Source organism: Triturus cristatus, chromosome 8 (genome assembly GCF_964204655.1).
Source record: "Triturus cristatus chromosome 8, aTriCri1.1, whole genome shotgun sequence".
NCBI classification, from domain to species: Eukaryota; Metazoa; Chordata; class Amphibia; order Caudata; family Salamandridae; genus Triturus; species Triturus cristatus.
In genome coordinates this window covers 1,186,170,022-1,186,195,329 of record NC_140591.1, presented here as the reverse complement: position 1 = coordinate 1,186,195,329, position 25,308 = coordinate 1,186,170,022, and the positions used below count along the sequence as shown (strand labels likewise).

The 25,308-nt window shown below is 43.7% G+C and overlaps 1 protein-coding gene across 2 annotated transcripts in view; it reads right to left on the bottom strand.

Moving 5' to 3' along the window:
- OCA2 (OCA2 melanosomal transmembrane protein) overlaps positions 1–25,308 on the bottom strand; it is a 1,032,003-nt gene that overhangs the window by 688,249 nt on the left and 318,446 nt on the right. The gene's annotated exons all lie outside the window — the stretch shown is intronic.

The window sequence follows — 25,308 nt, the reverse complement described above, 5'->3', positions numbered from 1 at the left end:
GGATCAAGTCTATGAACCAATGGTCAAGATATTTCAAAGCTCCTCCAACACCCGTTTGTCACACAAATATCTCAATAACTACTAGAGGAATATGTCCCAAGGGGCTACAATGCCATTTTAGGAGTAAACGTCTAGTTTCATAACACGTTTGCTGTAATTCTATTCAGTGGGTTTTTTCTGTAGCAGACAGCAACTATTCCTATGGGAGCAAAAATCGAAAAAGCACCTTTGTTAATGCATCGGTGATGGTGCATTGTGGGGAAGAGAGCACTGCAGAAGCGGCCGAACATACTTGTGACCCTGTAGCTCTTGCACCTCCTTATCACCTGAAGTTCCAAACCCCAACTTCAGCGTGGTCTTTGACCGGATGCAAACTTAATGCTGGGAAGTGGATGCTGGGCTTGTTGTTGGTCCATCCCCAGACATTAGGCTCAACTACCGACCACTCCCCCGCCTTTAAGTCCCCCCCCATCCAGACTCTGAAAACTTGACACAGTGCCACTCTTATTCGGTAAGTAGGTGTAAGATTTCACAGTGCACGCGAGGTTAGAGGGGTGAGGGGAAGGGGAGCGGGAGAGTCCCATCACATTGTACTTGCTGTGGGCCAAGGGACTGAGAAAGAAGAGAACTGCAGCGGAGGCGGCTGCAGTGCGGTTTGCAGCAGTTTATTTCTGTGCTGTGACCTCTAAAGCTAGAATCTCATGAAAATCTAGAGTAGTTGTCAGTGTGGCTCTAGGCTTAAAGATTGTGAAAACAACATGACTTTATCTGTGCCCTTACCAAAGTCCCCAAGATTTCCGTAGCACTCAGTTGATTCTGTGCCCTTTCTTTTAGACCATTAGACTAGTCATTCATGATATGGTCTTCCACTAAATCTTTTGCTTTCACCATTCCTGTTTTCTGAATTTTGTTTTTGTTATTAGGGCTTTGTTCATTTTACCTCTGCTAACCAGTGCTAAAGTGCTTGTCCTCTCACCCTTAAACAGGGTACAATTGGCTTACACCTGATTAGCATATGTAATTTCTTAGAAGTCCTTAGTATAGGGTACTACACGTACCTAGGACTTGTAAATTAAATGCTACTAGTGGGCCTGCAGTACTCTTTTTACCACCCACTTAAGTAGTACTTTAAAGCAAGTATCAGGTCTGCCATTGCAGCCTGTAGGGTAGATTTAAAACTGCCAATTTAACTTGGCAAAATAAACCTTTTACTAGAGCAAAACCTTTTTAAACAAGCATTGACATAGCCAATAGGTCTCGCCTTTGGGACCTTATTAGTGTTTAGTTATCCAGCACAATATCCTTGGTGCAACAACATCAAGTGTTGCATGGCTAAACACTTTTAAGGTCCCAAAGGCGAGACCAATTGGCTATGCCAATGCTTGTTATCACATGGCCAAGAGAGCCACTCAGAATCACAGTTCACCACAAAATGCATATGGCCACTAATTTGAAGCAGCAACCCTGGCAGACCAAGAAACAATAGTGAAAAGTCCAATATGACAGGATAGGGCACAAGTCCTCAAAAAGGAAGTAGGGGGACTAACCAAGTTAGGCAGTATGCAAGTGGTATCACGGCACGCAACATCACACTGTGGCATTACAGGACGTGACATCACAACTCATTGACCTAACAGGAACTGACATCAGATCTTAACACCTCACACATATGTTTCGCAGGTCTATCAGGAGTACATTTGAGGGCGTTAGGATATTTAACAAATTAGATTTTGCACCAGGTGTTTTTTTTTTTTTTTTTTAACTCTGGCACAAGAAATTGACAACAAGGAGAAACGTGGCAGTAAATCTATTCTGCATAATTAGTTGCAAAGTCTGCTTTTTTAAATATCTTATGGGGTCAAGGCACGTGCTGTAGGAATCTTTGTGTGCTCTTTAACTCTCAGGAAACAACAATAATGGTAAGTTAATTTTGGAGGGTAAGGCATTTGCTGGACAGATCTGTGTTTTCTCTCGTCCCAGTTTTAAATCAAAGTTGCATAGAGTACTAATGTGTCTCCTGCAAAGCACATCAACTAACATGAAAATTACAGATTTTTATTTCATGTAGCTAGGTAAGTGGGTTACTGCTTTTAACACAGAGATCCTTTGGTTACTTGCAGTCATAAAAAGTAATCCTTCTTATTATGAAATCTGTTTATTGGCATTTCATAGGTATAGTCACAGTACCCATTACATTGGAACAGCCTGACGGCTAATAATTGAAACAGGACCAATGACACATAAATGGGCATGGGCCTAGTGGTAAACAGGATCAGGTGCTACACGCACCCCTTAGGGAAAATGAACATTACGGGCCTCCCAACCAACCCCACCAACTCAATAACTCCCTCTGTTCTCACCTCACTGGGGAGCTGCCCCTAAAGGAGCCACTCGTGAAGCGCCCGTACTTCCCCAATGCATTGTAATAAACAGTTCCCTTAAACAATAAGAAGAGAGGGCAAAAAGTAATCCTTCTTATATAGCACAATGAGCTATGAAGGACATCTGACTCCTCCACCTAGTATCTCTCACTGTCTTATGTCCCACATCTTGGCTATTGATTTACAAATGTATATGATTTATTGTCAATGTATAATGTGTGCGCGTGATGTAAAGCGCACTGACATCCTAAATTAAGATGAGCAGCGCTATAAAAGAAAAATCAATGATATTTAAGTTGTTATTTGTGTAAATACTGGGACAGACCAACACATCTGACATTTTTACAGTGCATGCTCATTTGTTATATACAAGGAGTACACAAAGTAAAAAAGAATGCCTCTCAAGTATCTGTGAAGCGATTCTAAGCTGCTGTCTTTGTTGCCCCTTCCTTGCATTTGCATCTAGGAATGCAGCTCAGATGACTCCCAATCAGGATAGGAGAACAAAAGGGGGCCTTATGGCCCCTTAAATTGGCCTTTGTTATGGCCCTGCTGACATTTGATAATGCCCTCACTTGTACATTGCTGCTCGGAAGGAAAGCAGACAACATGCAGGCGGACAACGTGCAGGCGCTGCTGAAAGTGTCCCGGTGTCTGAAAATTACACTGCAACAAGTTCAGCATATTTCAGTGGGGCCCACTTCTTGCATGGTAGGTGGCATCCACCCGGTGAAAATAGTGGGAGGGCGACGTCTACCTGCGGGTACCTCCCGACTTGTGCCTGTGATAGGCATTTTTTATGCTGAAAAAGTTAAGCCTACTGTGTTAATAGCCGAGAATGGTGGAGAAATCTTTATACTTATTCCTAGTGCCAGCAAGAATAGAGGGTACTTGGGGGCTCAAGAACAAAAGGTAATGTTTGGTTGCAAACTTTTCAGGGTTTGCGACTGCAACACACCTTTTTAAAATGTCAAAGCCTTTTTACAAGTTGAAAGTCTTTACAACTCATTACAGGGCCTTTTACAAATTAATTATGGCTCACAAGTAATAAAGGGCATTCAAGAGATGCCCCCTTCCCCACCTCCAGTTTGGCATGCGCAATAGAATGTATCAACGCTCTGTGACCACAATTGCAATCGCAAAAGTTTGATAAGTTAGCATCCCCCGGTTAGGGAGAGATAACTGATTCACAAAGGGGTAGTCAGGGGAGGGCTCCTCCACTAGGGCGGAGGAGCACTGCTCCACAGCTTAAAATGGTAAAAACTTCCCGTTGTTCCCATTTTATGTTTAGTGGTGGGCGGTGAGCAGGGCCGCTCTGCAAGCAGCCAGGGCAGCGGAGGAGTGGTTTGCCCACTTCTGAGGGCGCAATGACTGTTTGGTTGGCCCTCTGGGGCCGCCCAAACTAGTCTTGTGCACTCTGCCCTTTCTCCATGCAGGCTGCCATTGCAGTATTATGATTGGCTTAGGGGAGGGAGGACACCCGCTTCCTGTTCCTGCCGGAGACTGGAGAGCAAGAGCAGGAGCCAAGAAAACGCAGGACCCGACTGGCGGACAGGTATGTTTTTTTATTTATAATAAACTCCCCGTGCGACCCTCCACCCCCCCACCCGCGAACAATGCCGGCCGGGACTGGAGGTAGTGGTCCCCGGTGGACTGCTTCTGTTAGATATTGCAGCTTCTCTTTTGGAAGCTGTGTCAGAGGCCTTTGGGGAGCAGGCAGTGGTCCAGGATATCACTTTCTGCATCCCCAGAAGTGATCACAAATAGGATTTTTTTTTTTAAGTTCCTATCCCAACTGGATTTTTATTTTTATGTTTTATCTTTCCTGTTGGAAATGCAAATGCTGGGACAAACCTTCATTTGTAGCAAATCACAGGAGGCCGCAAATTGTGACCTGCCTACGCATTGCAGAGGTTGTTTTGTGACTTCTGCGAATGGACAGTTTGCTATGTGATTATCTGTACATAGCTTGTGACATGAATTGGAATCCCATTAGCAAACCAGTCGAAGTGAAAATTGCACATCCTTGATTTCCAAACGGGAATAGTACAGAAGTCCTTTAATGCGATTATGGGGCTATATTTCTTCAAATTAGAGCGGAAGACCTGCTTTTTCTGATTTAGTACTACCTCTCTGGTGGGTTGTATAGGTTCAAAGAACCCTCCACACCTATGCCCACTGAGGATATTGGTTTCAACAGGGGTTAGGTGGGCAGAGCTTATCAGCCATATGATCCAAAATACTGCCTCTGAGGAGGTTTGTACAGTGGCCCAACCATGCTGAGTAAGTGTGATTCAGTAAATGTGCCCAATCTTGGTACGTTAACGAAGGTTGGTGAAACCAGGCATCCCAGCCGTGTGATGAGAGAACAGCTTTGGGGTCACCTGATCCTCCGTCTCATGCCCTGGGTCATGTTTAATCACAAGTCATAACCTATAGATACCTATAATCACTTGTACTCACACTGCAAAACGAAGAATCAAAGGCCATCTTAAAGTGACTTTCCAGAAGAAAACAACTGGTTCAATCCTCTCAAGAATGTATATTACTGCATCTTGTCACTCAGCCATGAGCCTGGAATTTTTCTAGACTCTGGAGGGCTGAGAACGGGCATCTAATGACTGCCCTGTTCGAGACTTTAGTTCAAATCAGTGCAATGATGGGATAACTCACTGACCAATATTAGAGGTGGATAATGATGGACCAGAAGGCCCTCTGTCAGATTTTCAGTGTAATCAGCCATGATATAAATGAATGCCGATAAGATTCACAATGTTCTAATGGACCACCTTTGATATCCTGAAAAACTGGCTCGGCTGTGGTCCTCCACGAATAGAATTGGCCACCCTAAGGTTTCAGAGAATAAGATGGGGCTACAGTCCACCAGTGCAGAAGGTGACTTCCCTATGCAGTGGTAGAAAAAGACCATTTAAAAAAGAGAATTGTTAAAATAAAGAGGTGATGGTTTGTAATGGGATCTTCTTGTACAGGATACAATCAAAAACCAGGAGACGGAAATCTTAAGAGGGTGAGAAAACAACCACAACTGACTTGCTCACAAGTGTAATTGAATCAACTGATAAATTCGAGAGAACAAACTAATGTACAAAAAAAGGGACGTGTAATTAAAACCCAGTTTCCAGGCATAGATCAAATTTGAAAAGTAGTGAAAGGTTGGCTGCCCTTGGAACCACAGATACTATGTAACAGCCGGGCCTGGTTATTTAGCGGACTAATGCGTCCACTGTAGGTGCCTGTGTTCGACCTCATGGTCACATGTTCAAATCCCAACGGGTCTACTCAGTCTTTCATCCTTCTGAGGTCTAGAAAATGAGTACCATTGAGTTGGGTAACAATAAACATCTGTTATTCAGCCCCAAGTTGCACTTCTGGGTGATGTATGCTGTGCACGTTAGGTTAAATGACAGCCGCCATTGTGACTCAGCGGTAAGCATATTATCAGCTTCATATACAAAATGTACCTAATCATCCGACATCAGCAGAAGGTGACCTAACCCAATGAGCTATTGCATTAACAACAAAGAATGGAAGTACATTTACATAAAATGTCCACATCGTAAACTTAAACTGACACACAGAAGTGAATTGCTTTCTAGAGACAAAGTAAGCCCGGAGCATTACAGAGTCATCTGCTAATAGCACACTTGTTAAACCACAGGAGGTAGTTGTAGAACTAAAGACTAAACCACAATGTTGTACTTGCTGCTGAACTCTGTTACCGCAGATAAGTTAATCTCTTCTTGGGCTGGATACCAAGAAGTCAGACATATTTTGAGAATGCAGCAGCAACCAAAGCCAGTGAATGGATTTGGGCCATATATATATTCCAGCATAAGTATATCATTCTAGTAAATTCTGCAAGACTGATAATGAATTTGATCCCACTATAAATTCTATTGTATTTCTAATTCAACCCGTGAAATGAGTTGCTTAAACACGTCATTTGCAGTTCAATTGCCCTGCTCAGCAAGCCTAAACAAAAACCGCAGTTTTGACTTTTGTACAGTAAAAATGTTCTTCTCAGGTCTTACTTCGGCATGCAAAACAGAAAAGAAGCATCACAGGCACGAGTACACGCTTCCTTCGCACATTATACAGGTGCCGGGCAAACAAGCAGTGCAAGCGTCCGTGCTTAATTTGTTAAAGAATAAGTGCAGGGGCCCAAAGTTTCTCAGAAGCCGGAGGCCTATGCTATTAAATATCAGGGTGCCCAATACTAAGGGGGCGTAGTCTTGATTCCACCACTGTTTATTTTATTCACCATCAGACATTCCATGCCCATTCCTCACACCCTTGTAGGTTTTTTTTCATTCCTGCTTTGTCACTTTTCTGTCTTTCTTTCCCCCTTTCTTCCTCCCTTTTGTGTTTTTCACCCTTTGCTATGGATCAATGTCTGTTGGGGAAAAAGAAATGCTGGTCCCCAAAACAGTGTGGCCAGCACCTGCAAACACTGGCTCAAATTAAGCATGGGCAAGCTTCCCTCGAAAAGTTACAGCGACAGCCTACATGCTTGGGCTAAAAAGAACAGCTACTGGCTATGAACATGAAGGAAAAACTATGCGAATAACAGCGCGCTAAGAAAATAGAAAAAAACATGTTCTCGGTATAGTGGTGACTTGTTATTGGAGGCTTGCACGAACAGCAAACAAGCAATAGATCCCCGTTCTTTTCAATTTCAGAATCAATGTCCCTACTACCAGTGGCATGTCAGCCCTACAGCATAGGATGCTAGCCCTTTAACATTCCTCAACCACAAACCCATGGGCCAGCGATGATGACACATGGGATGGGGCGGAGAGAACCCTTTCCCCACAAACTCCAGATCAAGCTCAGCACTGCTGGGCACAGAAGGAGGGGGGGGTCAAGGTGAGCATGGGCCACACTTCACAATCCAGCTCACTACACACCCCATATACTAACACATGCACTGCCTTACACAGGCCATACATGTTGCGAAGTACAATGGTAAATTTACAAAAAGCATTGGCATAGCCAATAGGTCTCGCCTTTGGGACCTCATAAGTGTTTAGCCATGCAACAGTTGCATAACTAAATACTTATAAGGTCCCAAAAGCGAGACCTATTGGCTATGCCAAGCGGCCGTGCGGCCGCTAAAGTGAAAGTAATTGCAGTCAAGCCTGGTAGCACTTTTTGGAGCCCTCTCAATAAGTCTCGCTAGACCAGCGCATGCGCTGGGTCAGGCGAGACCTAAAAAATAAGTCACACCTAAGGTAGGCCCTAAACAGCCCACACGGCAGAGTACATTGAACTTTTACGTTTTACAAGTCCGGGTAGTGAAAAACTCCTACATTTGCTTCTCAGTACTGCAAGTCTATTTCGCCTGTTGGATAGCTTTGGAATATATTATTACATTTAATAAGTGCTAACTTTTGATTGGGAGTAAGTAAAAATGTAATGTTAAGACTCAAACCATAATTTAAAGTACTCTTTAATGGTAAAGTCAGATTTTAAGTCACAATTCTGAAAATGACACTTTTAGAAAGTTGCCATCTTAACCTTTTGGTGCCTGTATCCCAAGTCACATGACTATGAATGGCTCTGCTGTTAGGCTTTGTGTATTCCTCCCAGACAGTGACAACAAGCATTTGCAAGGCAATAAGTCTCGCATTTGCCAGAGTTTGAGCTATTGGCATTGTAAATGGCAATGCATTTTATTTGTGTTTTGAAAACCTGCAAGCGGTGCGTAAACACGCACTTTGTACTTATAGCCATTGCTTACCAGAAGCAAGGCTGGCAGCAAAAGAGGTGCAGTTACTGCCAGACTTGCTTCTAGTAAGCAATGACTATGCACAGCTTGCAGGTTTTTCAAAACACATACATAAAAGGCATGGTCATTTACACTGCCAAAAAAACTCTCGCAAATGCAAGACATAGTGCATTGGTCCAAAAACAAAACAGCAGGCCCTCTGAAGTACCAAGAGTAAACATATTGTAATATGGCGAAGAATGTAGTTAGGTGAAAAATAACACCACTTTTTGCGGAGGGTTGTCATGCGGTAGCTTTAAAACAAAAAAAAAAAAGAAATTGGGAAAGCGGATAGGTCTTGCCTCTAAAATGTACATCAATTGGCTTTGCCAATACCTTTTCCCCAATCCTATGCTAAGTTATGATGCGTGACCCCGCCAGCCATTTTTAATTTACTAATGCAACATGGCAGACAGCCATTTTCAAGCAGGAAATTGTAGTGAAGTAAAACGAAAACAAGTCATGCAGAGCGCAAATAAGTACATATATTTTATTTGAACTCCGGATGGGGAGTGGGGCAGGTAGGACTGAGGAGAGCAGGTGGCGGGGATGGGATGAAAGAGCAGGTGACTGGCAGCACTTTGCAACTGCCGGGCCATCATAGAAAATACACTAAATATAACAAATTGGCTGTATGTTGTTTTTATCAACTGTTCATAGTGACAATTACATTTAAAAATGTTTTGTTAAGTTGGATAATGAAAATGAACTAAATTTGAAGTCAATAATCATTGTGATTCTTCAGTGACTCAATAACATAAAATTGGATTTGCGAAATAAAAACTATTTTGCAAGTATTTTTATTACCCAAATGATGTTACTCTGTTTATCGGCATCAGAAGAATGGAAGGCTAGGTCTGCCTTACCAAGATTGGAACTTATGACCTCCAGAACACCCCATTTGTCAAGATGTGGAACACTTGTTTATGGCTCACCATTGTGAGCAGCAGTGCCATCTGGGGTGCATCACCCCAATACAGTGCCTAACAAGCTAAGCATGACCCAAGGAACAAAGACCTTCCCCGCCTCCAGCATTCGCCATCTTCAGCAAACAAAAACTGAGCTCTGGGAGGTCCATGAAGACACTGGAAGCCTGAACTGCAAAATACAGTAAGGATGCCATGGTACTGTGAGGGTAAGAACAAATTATGCCTTACTGTACTGACCTCATGACAGCCCAAAACCTCACAGGCCGGAGGCACAATCTCGGCTTCCAATTTAAAAAAGTGCTCTTTCATTTATTTACCTTTCATTCAATTATATTGGGATGGTCCAAATGTAGTCCACATTTGGGAAAGAATACCTCCAATCCTGTCAGAAGCCTCAGACAGGCTGGCATTAGCCAATCAGAATCAGCACTGCATCAGTGGTGGAATTAGGTTATGGGCCTGCGCATCATTGGGGCATTGGTGCCTGGAAATAGCGCCACGATTCCACAATGCCTTTGCCGCCATCTTATCAAGGAGGCGTCATGTACGCCCATTCCAGGAAAGAGAGAGTTAGTTTGATTCTGCACTCTAAACAGTTGCCTGTGTGGGTGGATATGAAAATGATATATTTCCACTGAGTGCCAAGCAGCCTTCGCATCGGTGCTGCCTGGCATGTCTTTTATTCCCTAATTAAACCCCTGAGTGCCGTATCAGATGGATGAGCCACCTGCACTGGGAGGCTGCATAGTGCTTCCCATAAGGCAGATCAGGGACTGGTGGCAGGGGTTCTGCCGGGGGGGGAAGGGGAGGGGGGGGGGGAGCGAGGCTGCCCCTGCAAGGAGCAGGCACGGTCAGACCACCCATTGGTGCCAGAGACACGACCACTGAGTGTGCCACTCCTGGAGGCCACGGCAGAGCCACTCACAAGAGTGCTCTCACAGAGGAGTGTGCCCCATGTATTAAGTAATGGTGAGCGGGCGAGAGAACTGGAACTGATGCAGTGAATGGGGGAGGTTTATTGAAAGAGAGGGCCAAGAAAGAGCAAAAGGTTGGAGAGGGTGGCAAAGAGAGAAAGAGCAATGAGGGGGTGGTGAAAAAGAGAATGAACGGCGGGAGGGCATCGTGAGAGAAAGAGCTGACGGGGATGTCGTGAGAGAAGGAACACCGAGAGGGGGGGGGGGGTCGAGAGAGATCCAACTGTGAGAGGGATCGAAAGAGGATCCTGAATTGCAGACCACCATGAGGCAGGAAGCCCACCCTACCCAACTTGGTGCTCTAAATTTGGACCCAGCATGCCCTGTTTGACTGAGAGGACAGTTGTTTAAGTTGTTGTACAAATGTATATTTTTGGATTAATTTAGGTTGGTTTCCTTACCCTCGTCATGAGGAGGCCCGGAAGAAATTGGGGGCCAAAACGTGTCCGCGTCTACAGTTTTGACGGGAGGAGTCCTTTTAATACAAGAATTATTATTGATTTTTTTTAAGTACACTTGATAGATGTTTGTAGAGGTGTTGCAACCTGTGCATAGAGGACTACCTTGCAGTGTATTACCCAGATTAAGCGTGTGAACACAGATTATTATAGAAATAAGTGGGTACAGGCAACTAAGATTTGGTTTATGTTGTTTTATCAATGTTTGTGATGTAAATGTCTACGTATATATTTATTTCTATGTTCTACAGTTAAAAACAAACAATTATTGATTCTTTTAAAGTATGTTTCCGTGGTATGTGAACAGTTTCAATGAGCTCTTCATAAATTGAAATAGGACTTTGTACTACTGATAGGGTAATTTGATGTCCCCTATGACTAAGTAAATGAAGAGATATTGATTCATCCATGCCATTTTTTCTGCATAATATGTAGTTTCCTTACCCAGGTGTAGGAGGGTGATTTGGAAAAACCCCAGTGTTAATGTATTACTTCCTTGGTATGGGCGGGCGCAGCAAAGTAGCCAAAACAACATTGATGAGAAGCTATGAGGACGTAGGATTGGAGGCATTGCAATTGGAATTTTATAGATGCAGCATGCGGTGCAATACTTGGCAGAGAGAGATAATTGGAAAAAACATTTATTGGCCGGGTGTGTGGAACCGCGGACCAAGTGGCACTATTAATAAAAGGATCGGGAAGTTGATGGCCGGCCAAATGTGGTCAGGCAGACAGCCCTGTTATGGCAACGGTTGTAAAACAGTGCTTAGTAGGGCCCCCTTTGATAGGGAACTACTGGTATGAATACTTGCCCCTCTTCACCGCATAGAGACCAATATGACACATTAGGCATGGTGGGAGGGTGGCTGTGGTACCTGGGGTGATTTATATCTGAATGAGATCTTTATCTCCTTTGAAGATGCTCAGCTGGAGTTTGATGTGGGAACTAGACATTTTCTACATTATGCGGGCTTGGCTGAATTGGCCAGAGAGACATGGAGGACTTTCCTGGGGGCCATCTTGTGTCTGGTACTCTGGGTATAATGGTAATCTGTGGAACAAGGAGACATTTGATTTCTCTTTTATATAAGGCCATGGGGTAGATGTGGTTCACAGGACATTGCAAGCTTGGAAAGCCTGCGAAACTAATTTGGGAGGACCAATGGCAGATGAGAATTGGGTCAGGGCGTGTCCTTAGACTCAAACTGTTTCTGGTAATGTACGATTTAAGCCTATCCACTTTAATTTTCTTCACCGCACTTACAGGACTCCCTTAAAACGAAGCTGATTATATCCTGACCCCTTTGTAACATTGATGGGGCAGATTTTATGTATTTTGCTTGGGGCTGCCCATTAGTGCATACTTTTTGGACTAAGGTAGTGGATAGAATTGCGCACACCACTTCACTGTAGGGAACCCTCCTACCTCAGTTTCGCCTGCTGGACAATAATGCGAGACACAAGGGGAGAAATAGGTCTTATAAATTCCTGCAATTAGCACTGTTATTAGCCAGGAGACGTGTGGCTATCATGTGGATGGGGCAGAGGTCACCTTTGCTGGTCTACTAGGAGAGAGATGTGGCTGAGTTATCCCTGGCAGAGGAGATCCATATAAAGAATAGTAGAATTGACGATAAGCTACAATAATATAGAAGTGTCGATGGGATTGTGTGATTATTTTCTAGCTCTCAAGGGTGCCTCGAGCGACTAGGATGAAGATAGTGATGGCTAACTATGTGATTGATATCTTCAGAGCAAACACATTTCAGATCTCTTGATGACTGCATTTCCCTGTTATTCCATGGCCATGTGATGCTTTAAAAATTGACTACAACCCTCCTATGTACTGTCTATGCCTTGTTTGATGTGACGGGATTTGTTAAAAAAAGAACTATGAAGGTATTGGTTTGCTGGCTTTCTTGTACACCTAAGTTTCAACACGTTGTTTAACTGATGATGTTTATGTGTTAAGAATAAAAAAATGTTTATAAAAAAATTCACATCAAAATGCGGCAATGGCTATTAAGTTTGATCTCTATATTGTCAACTTACGTGCGGGTGATTTAGTAGAGCATTCTTCAACCAAGAAACTAGAATATGACACAGCATTTTAAAATTTGTAACAGATTAGTTGACATCCTAATATTGTGGATGAGCAGTGAACTGAAACGGTCTCAGACATGATTTGGAATATTTATATTGCATAACTTAAGATGCAATGAAGTAAACATTCGATATACTTTCAAAATTTCATTTTACAAAGAAAATGTCTAATCAAACCTTTTCTGGAAATCAATTACAACACATGGCCAGAAGCCATCTAAGAATTCAAGCAAAAAATATAATAAAGGAAATAATTTCTTAAGGAAATACTGGGATCATAATCAGTACATAGTATTTAGAGGCTGAATGGATGAGGCATTATTAAGATTTTTTTGTTGAGGTTGTTTTACTACAGATACAAATCAAGCAAGGATAAAAGCATTGATAGCAAAGAGAACTCTGAATACAAAAGCTATGAACTAAGCACATACGAAACAGGATTATTAAAAGTACTCCATTATATCGGTCATATTATCCCAGACACATCTATTATTAGAAATAACAAACTTACATAAACCTGGTACTATAACCGAAGTGGTTTCCAGTGAAATTCACTTCTACCACTACTTGCTTGGGTTTCTCCTTCATCTGGTGTTATGAATATGTCAAACATGCCTAACTGACCATTTTAGTACAAATAGTAAAAATGATTTCTAGTATAAACCTGCCATAACCTATAATAAACGAATTGCCTAATAGCATTTGCTTTACACATACTATAGTATACATATCATAAAATAAATGGAGTTGCACAGTGCATAAAGAAACTACATTGAACTTATGCATATGAATAGAGAAAATCCATCTTCTGCAGAGGCAACAATGGGATTTTCTTCATTACCCTATGTTATCTAACCATTTTTCATTTTGGCTCATCTTTGCATAGTTAAACATATTGCTAAAACTAGGAAGGACTAGAACACTTAACACCATACCACAAAAGCAGAGTGAATTACCACATGTAAGAACTAATGCAAACTGTTATGCTCTTAAACCGGGTTGGCCATAATACCTTTGTTTTCTTAATTATTTGCCTTTATATTGGATCTTACGGATGGGCAGAGGTATTATAATGTTGCCTGCTATTTTCTAACAAAGAACTAGTCCCAAATAGCTTGGTTTTGTGATAATATTCCTTTTCATACTAGTTGAAAGCAATTTTGGGGCCTGCTGACATCATATAATGCTTTCTCTGAAGTAGTACTTGGAATGAAAGGTGAAGATTCAAGAGAAAAGGAATAGAAATTTACTTTTCAGAAAAAGGAACTCCAAGTGGATAGCGAGGTTGTGTCTCCAAATGGTCACTCCTTCCATCATGAAATGCAGATACGAGGATAAAATATAGTATAAGTCTAGTCAATTCAGTATTTCCTTTTATGTAGATAAATTTGTAACTTTAGAAAAAAAATTCTGAAAAAGAAACCAACGTTAGACTAAATATTTCTCCATTGATTATCATTTGATAATTAATACAGCACACCAATTGGTGTGCTGTGAGAGCACATAAAATGATAAAAATGAGCTAGACATAAGCTTGCTTTCAACATTTGGTAATGGGTCATGTTAAAGTAAATCTAACTTTCCAACAGTGTGTTAAACACGTCTTTTTTTAAGGAGTATACTGCACTGAGGGTTGAATAAGGTGAAAGGAACCGCATGCTTTTTAGCTTTAAACACAGTATGATCGGAGGCACGGATCCCAAATGTCATGAAGTCAGGTTGACACGTTTTCCGGGTGCATTAAATACATTAACCCCATAAGTGCCAAGGACTTTATTTTATGCTTTGGGCAGTTCATATTGAAGCTGTCACAACTTTCCACTCAAGATATCCAGGCAAAATGTGCGCCCTTTCTCCCCCCTAGATGCTGGGATTCTAAAGGTAACCGAAATGCGTGGATTCCCCTAGAAGGAACTGCGAAAAAAAGCCATATGGTAGTAAGATTTGGGAGTGTATGAGTCAGAAAATGGGAGAAAGTGTTATGCAAGAAAGGGCATGTTTTTCCCTAAAAAAGGTCTCAACAAAAGAAGTGCTGTGTGTCCAGATTTCATTAACAGGCAGAGTACTTTCTTTCAGTATATGAGAAAAAAAAGAGGTATGAAACTCATGCCCAAACCCGGAAAGCTGTACAATTCAGAACAGAAAAAAAAATCTGAATTCACTAAAGGCTCAATTTTGTAGCTCACTCACGGTTTTCTCAAAGAACTAAAAATTTAAACCAAAAAAACTACGACCACAAGTAAAAATAAATAAAACATTTTTTAAATAGAAGCCACAATTTTCTGATGTACGTTTTTGCTCCAGTGGCAGATGTGCATCAGCAAAATACCGCTAAGTCTGCAAGACTCTCCCAGTCGCAGTAATTTATAAAACTTTGTTGGCTATACTAAAAAACATCATACCTAGAGCCAATAACTGAGCTGCTTCTTATGATAATTTTTCATTATGTAAGGTCCAAGCATCTATTTAGAAGGTAAAATCTTATGAATGAAAAATGTGTAGATTCGAAATAGTAGCTATATGTAGAACTTAGAATTTAGGGTTACCCGTAACATGCGATTTGGACAGTTGTTTGCAAAATGTGTTCTTTCATCCATATAGTTATTAGAATTCAAAAGTGGATTGAAATTCAATAGATAATAACAAATATTCCACTATTCTCTGTTCCCACACTTCTGATGAGATGAACAGTACTTCACTCGCAGGGCTTGGCCAATCCTCAATGACAGGGGAAAAAAAGCAATTTAACTCGGACAAACATTTTTCTTTTCAATTTTAGTCTTTTGGGGAATGTAGGTAGCTGTTGTCATGGGGCCCAGAGTCAACAAACACCCAGGCAAACCTACCAGCCGCAGACATTTCTGAAACTTCGATACATGGAAGAATCTAGGTTGGTGTGGATTGCATGAATTTAACAATGTTTCCTTAATCAGGGCACCCTGCAGCATCAAACTTCAGTTCAAATCACTGATTATACTCTACTGTAGAGGAAAGTTCCAGAACATACTGGGATCCACAAAAGTCCTACCACCCAACATCCCCACACTCCTCTCGGGGAAAAAAAACAGTTCCCCCACCTGTGTGGACGAAGTAGTCAAAACCTGGACAGTGTGAAGTGAGTGTTGTGTCTGATCCTATGAAATTAATTAGGTCCCCACACACATGGGGGCATCATTACTGTTAGGAGAAGGACTGTTTTGGCGTTCAGACTGGCAAAGAGAAGGGTAAACATCCCCAATCCAGCTCTCCTTGGGGGCAGCAATATTGTCTGTTGCCCGTGATGGGGCCCAGTGCCAAAATAGACCAGCTCCCCACCATATTCTCTTTCTCACCTTTTTCTTGATAGGTAATATGTTTTAAAGGGCACCCCAACACCAACAAACTATTAGTGCTTAGGATTACTTACTACGGTGCAGGAAGAGAAGAGGTAGAATAGAAGGATCAGGAGAAAAGACATGGTGCAATAAAGTTTACAGGGAAGGGAGTTCCAGAGTGAGGGGGCCAAATTAGAGAAGACATGTCTGGACTTGCTTTAGAAAATCTATGTGCAAGAGTGCTCAGATGTGCAGCTTGGTTTTGGATAGCTTGTCGCTGATTGAGCAATGTGATATTTATTCCTAAATAGACTGTGTTGCAGTGGTTGAGGTGAGAGCATATCAAGCAACTAATACTGCACATATGCCATCTGAAGCTGGGAAGGGAATGATTTTCTTTGGTTTGTGCTGTTGATAGGTGCAGGTGGTTACCACCATAGATACTTGAAGACCCAAAGCTTTTCACTGTAGTCAAACGTTTGTGGCACAAACTAAATTTGCATCATGTCAGTGACATGTTAAATAACCAATCTAACAGCATAACACGTAAAAGAAAGGGCAGCAGGAGAAAGGAAAAAACAAAAGATTTCCTTATAGGTTAATGGGAGAACATTCCAGAGTTGGTGCCCTAAAACCTGAAATAATCCTTCACAACATGGAGCTTTCTCGAACAGAGACATTTTCAGAAGAAAATATGATACACAATTTAACAGTGGGGTGAATGCATGGGGCGGTCAGATCTGAGAGAATATATTACCAGCAAAAAAGACTGATTGCTGCATAAGGCAGAACACTCAGGGGGACAGAAAACCTACTAAGTCACCAGGGATGGCCTAGAGGAGGAGAATGGGGCGGGGGCAGTTACCGGACTCTCTGCAAGCCTATATGTCAAATCTACTCCTAAAGGAATGCTCATTTCCTCCCACATGCCATAGGAATAACTGTGGTATTCGGGCTCTAGGCTCCTGGAGGAAGAAAGACTATTTGGCTCCAGGGGCTGGAGGGAGGTAGGACAGACTGGACCGCACCCCATAAAAAAAAGAGAGAGACCAGGACAGTGTGTCCAATTACACACTATCCTCAGCACAGGTGCGAACACTGACAGTTTGCAGTTGTACTGAATTGGAGAAAGTGGGCAAATTGTTCAAACTGTGGTTCCATCGTTCACTTGAGGCACACAAGCCTATTTGAATGGGGGCATGCCTGGAGGTTTCTGGGACCCTTGTACCTCCTTTCAAGAAACAATTTCAGAGGAAATACAGACTGTGCATCACTTTAATGTGCTACACAGTCAGTGTGCCTCGTGAGAGGTTTCCTGCCTCAGCGCCACGGTCAGATATATGGTGCAAGCACAAAGGCAAAGTGCCCCAGGGACGCCAAGGCGTTAGGACAAAACCCTTTGTCGACCCTAGCACTTTAAGCAATATGGATCCTCTGCTCTAGTGTACTTTCAGTCTCACTCAGGAGGATGGTAAATCTGCCAATCTGCCAAACTCGGGGGAGAGGGAAGACTGCTGGCACTTTAGGTGTGGAGGATTCTGACAGATGCCAGGCCAGGTTGACAACTACCAATTCTGGTCTTGATAATAAAGATTGAATCACTGATGCCTGGTGTGCTTTCTGTCCCATTCCCCCGCACTCCCCGGGAGAGCCGATTGTGAATCTGCCCCGGGGGTAAAGGGACAGTAAGACTGCTGGGTTCTACGGAGGGATGAGGTCCATTGACAGGATGGATGCCTATGTTTGTTGCGGTCAGTGCTTGTGGCCGGAGATATGCCCTTAAGCACCAATCACACTGAATGCAGCCAGAGCCTTTAGTCTCCAGCTACTTTCTGTTTCAGTTTAAGGATGTCTGCAAGCATGGTAAACAGCTTGTCACTAAAAATAAATAAAATAAATAAAAAGACACCACGTCAGGCTGCAAAGGAATAACTTTCCTTGCAACCTGAGAGACTATAAAAAGAGACTGCCTCTGGTGTGATTACCAGAGATATTTCTTCCATTTATCGGGAGGACGAGTCACTCATATCTTTGGCAGTGGCAGCTCCTCTAAGGCGGAAGAGCCTCGCCCCACAGGAAAAATAAAATTATATTAACACCATGCTATTATCATTTCATTTTTCAGCAGGCTCTGAAGGTGCAGGGCGGTGCTGCCCACAGAGTAGGGGGAGGAGTGGTGAGCACTTTAAGTGCACATGATTGTTTGGGCGTCCGTCTCGGGCCTGCCAAACAGTCATGCGCTCTTTGCATGTTCTCCACCGGCTTGTATTGCAAAGCCTCGTGGAAAACATGCACATGCTCCCACTGCCTGTCTGAGAACCGAACAACCGCGCTCAGACCAATCACGACGCTACTGTCATGCTGGTGACAGCAGCATCGTGATTAGTTAGGAGAGTCTTCTTCCTGCGTCGACCGAAGAGGACGGAGGAAAAGTGGCGGCCGGCAGCTAAATGATATTTATTTTTCTAAATCCCTACCTACGCCTCCACTCTAAAGTGGTTACACCACATTTGGCACCATAAACTAATAGATTTCGAAATTTAGACCATGTGGATACCTACAGTTCAAAACTATTTCAAGATGTTCTGCACTCGCTTTATCTGGCTACAGCTCAGAATGTTATCATAATTGTAGGAAGAATAGAAATTATGATGGCTAATAAGCAATGTGGGAATCTGGCAAGTGATTTATGTTTAATATTAAACTAAATTGTTTTACTACTGTGTAATGTTGCAGCGCTGAATAAAATACTGTTTGCCAAATGCACTAAGCTTTCAATACGGTTTGAAGTGCTGCATGAATTGGAAGGCGTGTGTAATCCTTTAAATCAATAAAATGAAACATGCAAAGCACAAAGTGGTTTGCATTTGATAAAAGCATTCTATTCAATTCCCTGTGAAGAATGTTTTAAAAGCCCTGTAAAGGTGTAGCTATTAATAAACCTGATTTATGCCTGTAAGTGGTTGAGTTGGCCTAAAGTTAATAAAAAATCTATTGCCTCAAAGTAAAAGCAAATTTATGTGATAAATCTAGGATTTACCCTTGGTAGCTAAACACAAACAGCCAGACTTCCATCAGAGAAAAAGCAGGTTGTAGTTCACAGCACAAAATCAACATCAAATTAAACAAAAAAAGATAAAATAATATCAGACAAAAAAAGAAATACAATTAATACGTATCACAGTTAAAAAAGATTTTAAGAGAAAATATAGTATCCATACAAAACAGGACCTTAAAAGTCAATGTAATCCAATAGGGTGCAGTAGACTCCCACCCAGTCACCATTTGTAGTCAATCACAAAGAAGCAAGGGTCGAGTATGGCCTACCGCTTCATCTCAGATTACAATGTTGCCCTGGGACTCAATCATTTTTTAGAGCTAAAAATCCTTCAGAGGAGCATGGCTGGATACGGAAGACAAACTGGGTCCACAAGATTAAATAGTTTGTCTTGGTGTTAAGTAGAAGCCTGAAACTGTGTGTTCAAAGGTTCTGGGGGTCAAAATTGGAAAACATGGCTACTGTGGTTCCATCATTTTCAAATATAAATTCCTCGTCACCAAATATGTTACGAATTACATGCTGTAGGATGCTGTAGTAGCTAAACCTTTGAAGTTTATTCACAGACAAAATCCCGTGACAAACCCAGACACTAACCGTTTCTGACCTGCACCCAGTAGGCCAAGAGATCGTTGGTAGCTTGTCCCCCCAACTTTCCCTCAGGGGAGCTACAGCTGTGAGCGGTGATTTCTTACACCGTCTATTGGAACCCGGCACCTACAAGAAGAGCACGATCCCCAGCACGAAAACCTGTCATCAGAGTGAGAGCGCAGTCACTGGTGAGTCAACGGCCCTGAAGGGAACCCCCTTGTGGCGCGCAGCAGTACTGCAGCGCTCCCGGGCAGCAAGGAGTGAGGGAGTCCCCCCACGTTTCCCAAGCCTTTCCCTCCGTCAGCTCCCAGACACTGCAGAGGCCCAAAAGCATTGCAGAGGCCCAAAGTCACTGCAGAGGCCCATAAACACTGCCAAGCCAGCAGGACCCTGGCGGCCATTGCAGCCCAGCAACTCTTTCAGCCCGCATTGGAGGGAGGTCAGCCAGGCCCAGTACCAATCACAGAGGCCGAGTATTACCGGATTGCACACTGCACTTACACAAAGCGTGCCATCAGCAAATGAGCACGCAGACAGACAGAGCCACCTCACCCAAGGGAGTAGGCCCAGCAGGGCAGTCTCTCACACGTAGCCACGTGCCGGTGCTTACTTGGCACACAGGACCCCTAGCGCTGTAACTGCACCACCGCACCCGCGCACGAGCGTGCCCACGCCATGAGCACCCCAGCCACAGCAGGCAGAAGCGGACAATCCAAACGGGGGTGCCAACGCACCGCCTCCAGGACACAGTCACACGGTTGTTTCCCCACTGCCACCCTTCAGCGAAACAGTAGACCTGGCCACGGTGGCCCCACGATGGAAAGCGTGGATTGGACGGTTGAACAACTATTTCAAGGGCACCAGAGAGACTGACGGTACCTTGAAAAGGTCGCTGCTCATATATTACGGTGGCGCAGAGATCTACGATCTTTTTACAACACTGCCCAACACTGGCAACGATGAAGACTTTGATGCGGCAGTCGCCGCGCTAAACAGGCACTTCAACCCTCAACTTAACCCAGTCTTCGAGCAGTTCAAGTTTAGACAGGCATCGCAGTCGGACACAGAGTCCGTGGACATGTTTTACGTGTAGCTGCGCAGGCTAGCCAGCACGTGCGTCTTCCTGGACCAAAGGGAGGAAATACGTGGCCAAGTCATCCAGGGGTGCCGCTCAACACTGTTACGGTACCTGATCCTTCGACAACCAGGGATCTCTCTGGATGAGATCCTCAACCTGGCCCGGTCCCATGAACTATCGGACGTCCGGGCTGGCGAAATGGAGGCTCCCTTGCATAAGACAGTCGTGGCGCAACACGCGCCAAGACATGCGCCCGTCAAAGAGGAAAGGGTTGAGGCGATGCAACGGCACCCAGCAATGGCTCGCCAGACACCGAGGACGACAACTGGAGGGCCATGCGGCAACTGCGGAGAGGACCACCCGACGACGGCAGTGTGTGGAGCAAGGGGGAAGACGTGCTCCCACTGCGGTAAGGCGATCCATTTTGCCAGGGTGTGTCGAAGAAGCCGGTCCAGACAAGCCCCTCCAAGGTCACGGGGCATGTCGTGTCGCATCGCCTGCGCCAGGTCTCGCTGGAAGACCCGCAGTCGCAAGACGACGACCTACCACAGGAGCGCTGCCTCGCCCTCGAAGACGATGAAGTGTTTGTCGTGTCTTTTGTCAGCAGGTCAGACAGCCACCGGAGGAAGCCACTGGTGTGTCCGTACAAGTACAGGTGAAAATGCTGGCACAGTCACGAGTGACTGTATCCCGGATATCCGTTAACGCAGGGAGGCCGGTTCCATCTATACAGGTTTAAAACATTGCACCATGATGAGTACATAACCATACAAGCAATTCTAAAAAGCTATGGTGATAAAGAGTAAAGTGCCTGCTCTGACTGTCACGTCATTTGAATAGAATCTCTTATATAAAGGAATTCGAACTGATAATATTCCTCCACCTCAAAATATAATACGGTGGCGCTAACGGATATCAGGAAAGGATCTACATTTTAATAGAGGCTCCTACATCGAGGCCCTAACTGTGGTGAGATACGTTCCTCCACAAGACTATGCAATTGAATAAACATAATACATCGCACAATTAAGATTTTATGACAATTCTTTGTCCTGAAGAAGGTGAAAATAATGAACTAAACACCGAAACGCTGCGTCGACTGTTTTTAATGTTCTTTAACGTTTTTATGATTAGATTGTAACCTATAGTGGGAGGAAGGCCACACATGGTAATTGACTGAATAAGTAATATGATATTTTTCTTTTTATAATAAATTGCCTTTTTTATCATCGTGATTGAATTGAATAGTATATTTAGGAAACTATATGCTGTACTGTGTTACTATAAACAAGAGTTAGTTAAAGGTCTTTTAGATAGTGGTTCTTACTGGAAGAAGAGATTTTTTCTCAAAATGATTCACCACTCTTAGGAATTATTTGGCCCAGTGAGAGGCTTTTTCTTTGCCAATACGCTTTGATTTAGGGACTTTTGTCTTTTAGTCCATGCCAGCATTTTCACCTGTACTTGTACGGACCTGGATTCCAGGTGGTAACCGACCACAAGCCACTGCTCCCGCTCTTTGCAGGGTCATCGAGACTGGTGCCTCCGAGAATAGAGAGATGGGCCGTACAACTACAGGTGTACAATTTCAAGTTCGTCTTCCGCCCCGGAGCCCACAACCCAGCAGACTACTTCTCGGGACACCCTCGAAGTCCACCGACGGATGTGGCATACTCCGATGCGTTTGTGAAAATGATCTCGCAGGAAGCATGCCCCATAGCCATGACGCTAGAGGAGATTGGCCAAGCGACGGAGGAAGACGAGACACTGACCAGAGTGAAATCCACCCTGCTGAGCAATTGATGGGCATACTTCCTGGATGGGACTCAGGAACTCCGAGCCGAAGACAGCCATGTTCGGCAACAGATCCGGCAGGTACGCCACGAACTGAGTGTGGGAGAACAGGGAGTTGTTCTGAGGGGACATGTCATCATAATCCCAAAGAGACTACTACGCCGGATCCTCCAGCTGGCGCATGTCGGGCACCAAGGGATGGTGAAGACAAAGGCCAGACTACGGAACAAAGTCTGGTTCCCAGCTATGGAAGCCATGGTGGAAGACGTGGTGAGGCAATGTCACGCTTGCACCAACAATGGTGGAGACCCGGCGCCAGTGATCACTGAAGAGCCAAGCGAACTCCCATGGGCCAAAATCCACCTTGACTTCAGGAGCTTCCCGTATGTTAGTGCTGGTCGACTTTCCAATCGTGGAGGTGGTGTCGTCGACAGCGTTCACGCACGTCAGGAGAGTTTTTGACAGGACATTTGCACTCATGGGTTTGCCAGATGAAATTCATTCAGATAATGGAACTCCGTTCCAAGGCCGTAAGTTCCAAGAATACTTGCAGAGAAAAGCGATCCACCACAGGAAGATCACCCTTTAGTGGCCCCAAGCCAATGGGGAGGTGGAATGTCTGATGCGAACACTCAACCGGGCCCTGCACAGTGCTGTGGATCAAGGGGAAGATGCGGAGTTCCTGGATGCCTACAGGCAGACGCCACACAGTACGACCAAGTGTGCTCCCTCTCACTCTTTAAAAGGCCCCCATGGGACAGCATCCCAACGGATCCAAAGTGGAAGCCCCCAGAACGGGAAAACGCGGTCGTCCAAGCGAGAAGGACAACGACTAATCAAAAAGTGAGTGCAGCCGCAGGGCAAGAGAGTCACAGCTGAAAGTGGGTGACAGTGTCGTGGTCAAGGACCGATACCCCGTCTGGAAATTTAAGACACCCTATGAACCAGAAGGGTGGACTGTTGTGAAAATACAAGGAACCATGGTTACCGACCAGCGAGGGTCACAGGTCATCACAAGAAATGTGTCCAGTTTCAAGAGAACTTATGAGCTAAACTCAGAAGGACTGGACGATACACCAAGTCTCACTCCACCCAGCTCACCAGGGCTGCTGATTTCCCCACCGAGAAACTCGCAAGGGGAAGTGACGCGGCTGCCCCATATGGTGATTGTGTTGCCCCCGAACATTCAGTCTGATGCAGTGATCAGTTCCAGCTCCCGGAGCCAGAAGTATGGTCTGCGGCCGAACACTGCACCCAGCCAGAAGCTGAAAGACTGTGTACATTCCCGTGAACCTGAGGAACCAGATGGTCGGTCACTAAAAGAAAGGAGGGATGTAGAGAGCCGTCTGGGCTCTCCACTACATTGTTGCATTCACACACATAGCATACACCCCACTGGGTGGGCTCGTCCCGAGGGGATAACTAAACGGGGAGAGACCGCTCATGGTCTTCCTGCCAGAGTGTAATTACAGAGTGTGGCATATATTTATCACGATGCTGCGGCCATCATACCTTGGGCCCCGCTGCGCTACACTTGTGACAGCAACACCACCTAGAGGTCCTGCGAGCTCACTGCAGACAAACTTGATGGTCATTACTCATTGTGCTTCTGTGCTGCAGCGCCATCTACTGCATTTTTTTTTAAGCTTTTGCCTTTTTGTGAAATTTTAGTGTTACTATTTAAAATTAACATAAATCAGTCTATTTGTAATGCCCCTAGTGTTTATTATGCAACCTTGAGATCCACAAATTGAATGGCAATATTGGATAGAGACGTGAGAACTACTTATTAGTGCTTGAAAGCATGGGTTTTTCTCAACTCAGGAAAATAGCAATTCTTTTTTTTTTTTTTTTATATTTTTTTTTTTTCCCCACAGATAATAAACCCCTCCCTAGCTCAGAACAATCCAATACATACAGATAACAATTTTTATCTTAACATGATACGTTTTGGACAACATTGAAAAGAGCGGATAAAAACTTCAACAAAAAATGAACACTATGCATTATCTTTGTAGCCATCGTAAAATAGGATCCCAGATTGCTAACCCTTTTTTGCGTTTGATAAAGCCCTTTCTTTTATATATAGCTACTTCTAGACTGCAAACTGCTAAAAACCGAGCTCTCCATTGTTGAAACGCCGGAGCACTGGTATCTAACCAAGCTGAGGCAATACACAGTCTAAAGACAGCCATTGCAATGAATATTAATCCGTGCATATGTTTAGGTCGTATGACATTTGACGTGCCCAGCATGATTTCTGCAATAGAAATTTCTATTCTTGTATTAAAGATATCGGAGAGAAAAGTGGAGATATCGTTCACAGTGTTCGATAATACCGTGCACGTAGCAAAAAGAATGCTATCAGCTTCGGGTAGCGCGTATCTGGGGCACGTAGTTCCTTTCCCTGAACCCCATTGAGCAATTTTATAAGGGGTATAATACAAGAAAAAAAAAGTCTTATAAAATTGAGCCTGAAGCTTGATTGACATAAAGCTAGACTGATATAGGCTAAATGAAAATTGGACGATTTCAGCCGAAATCCCAAGTTTATCCTGCCATTTACATATATATTTATCCATATCATCTGGAATACAAAAAAGTAATAGTTCGTAAATTTCCCCAATTTTAATTTTTGAGTTGTTTAATAAATTCTCGATTAGTCGGACTGTCAGGAATCTTGACTCACTCCCCCCTCTCTTCAAAAGAAAATTTCGAATCTGCAAAAATTTAAAAAAATCCCGGTGGTCTAGATTAAATTCAGTCCGCAATTCGTCAAAAGATTTGATTCCGGATATAGTATATAAACAACCAAGTTGTGTAACTTTTTTCGTTATCCA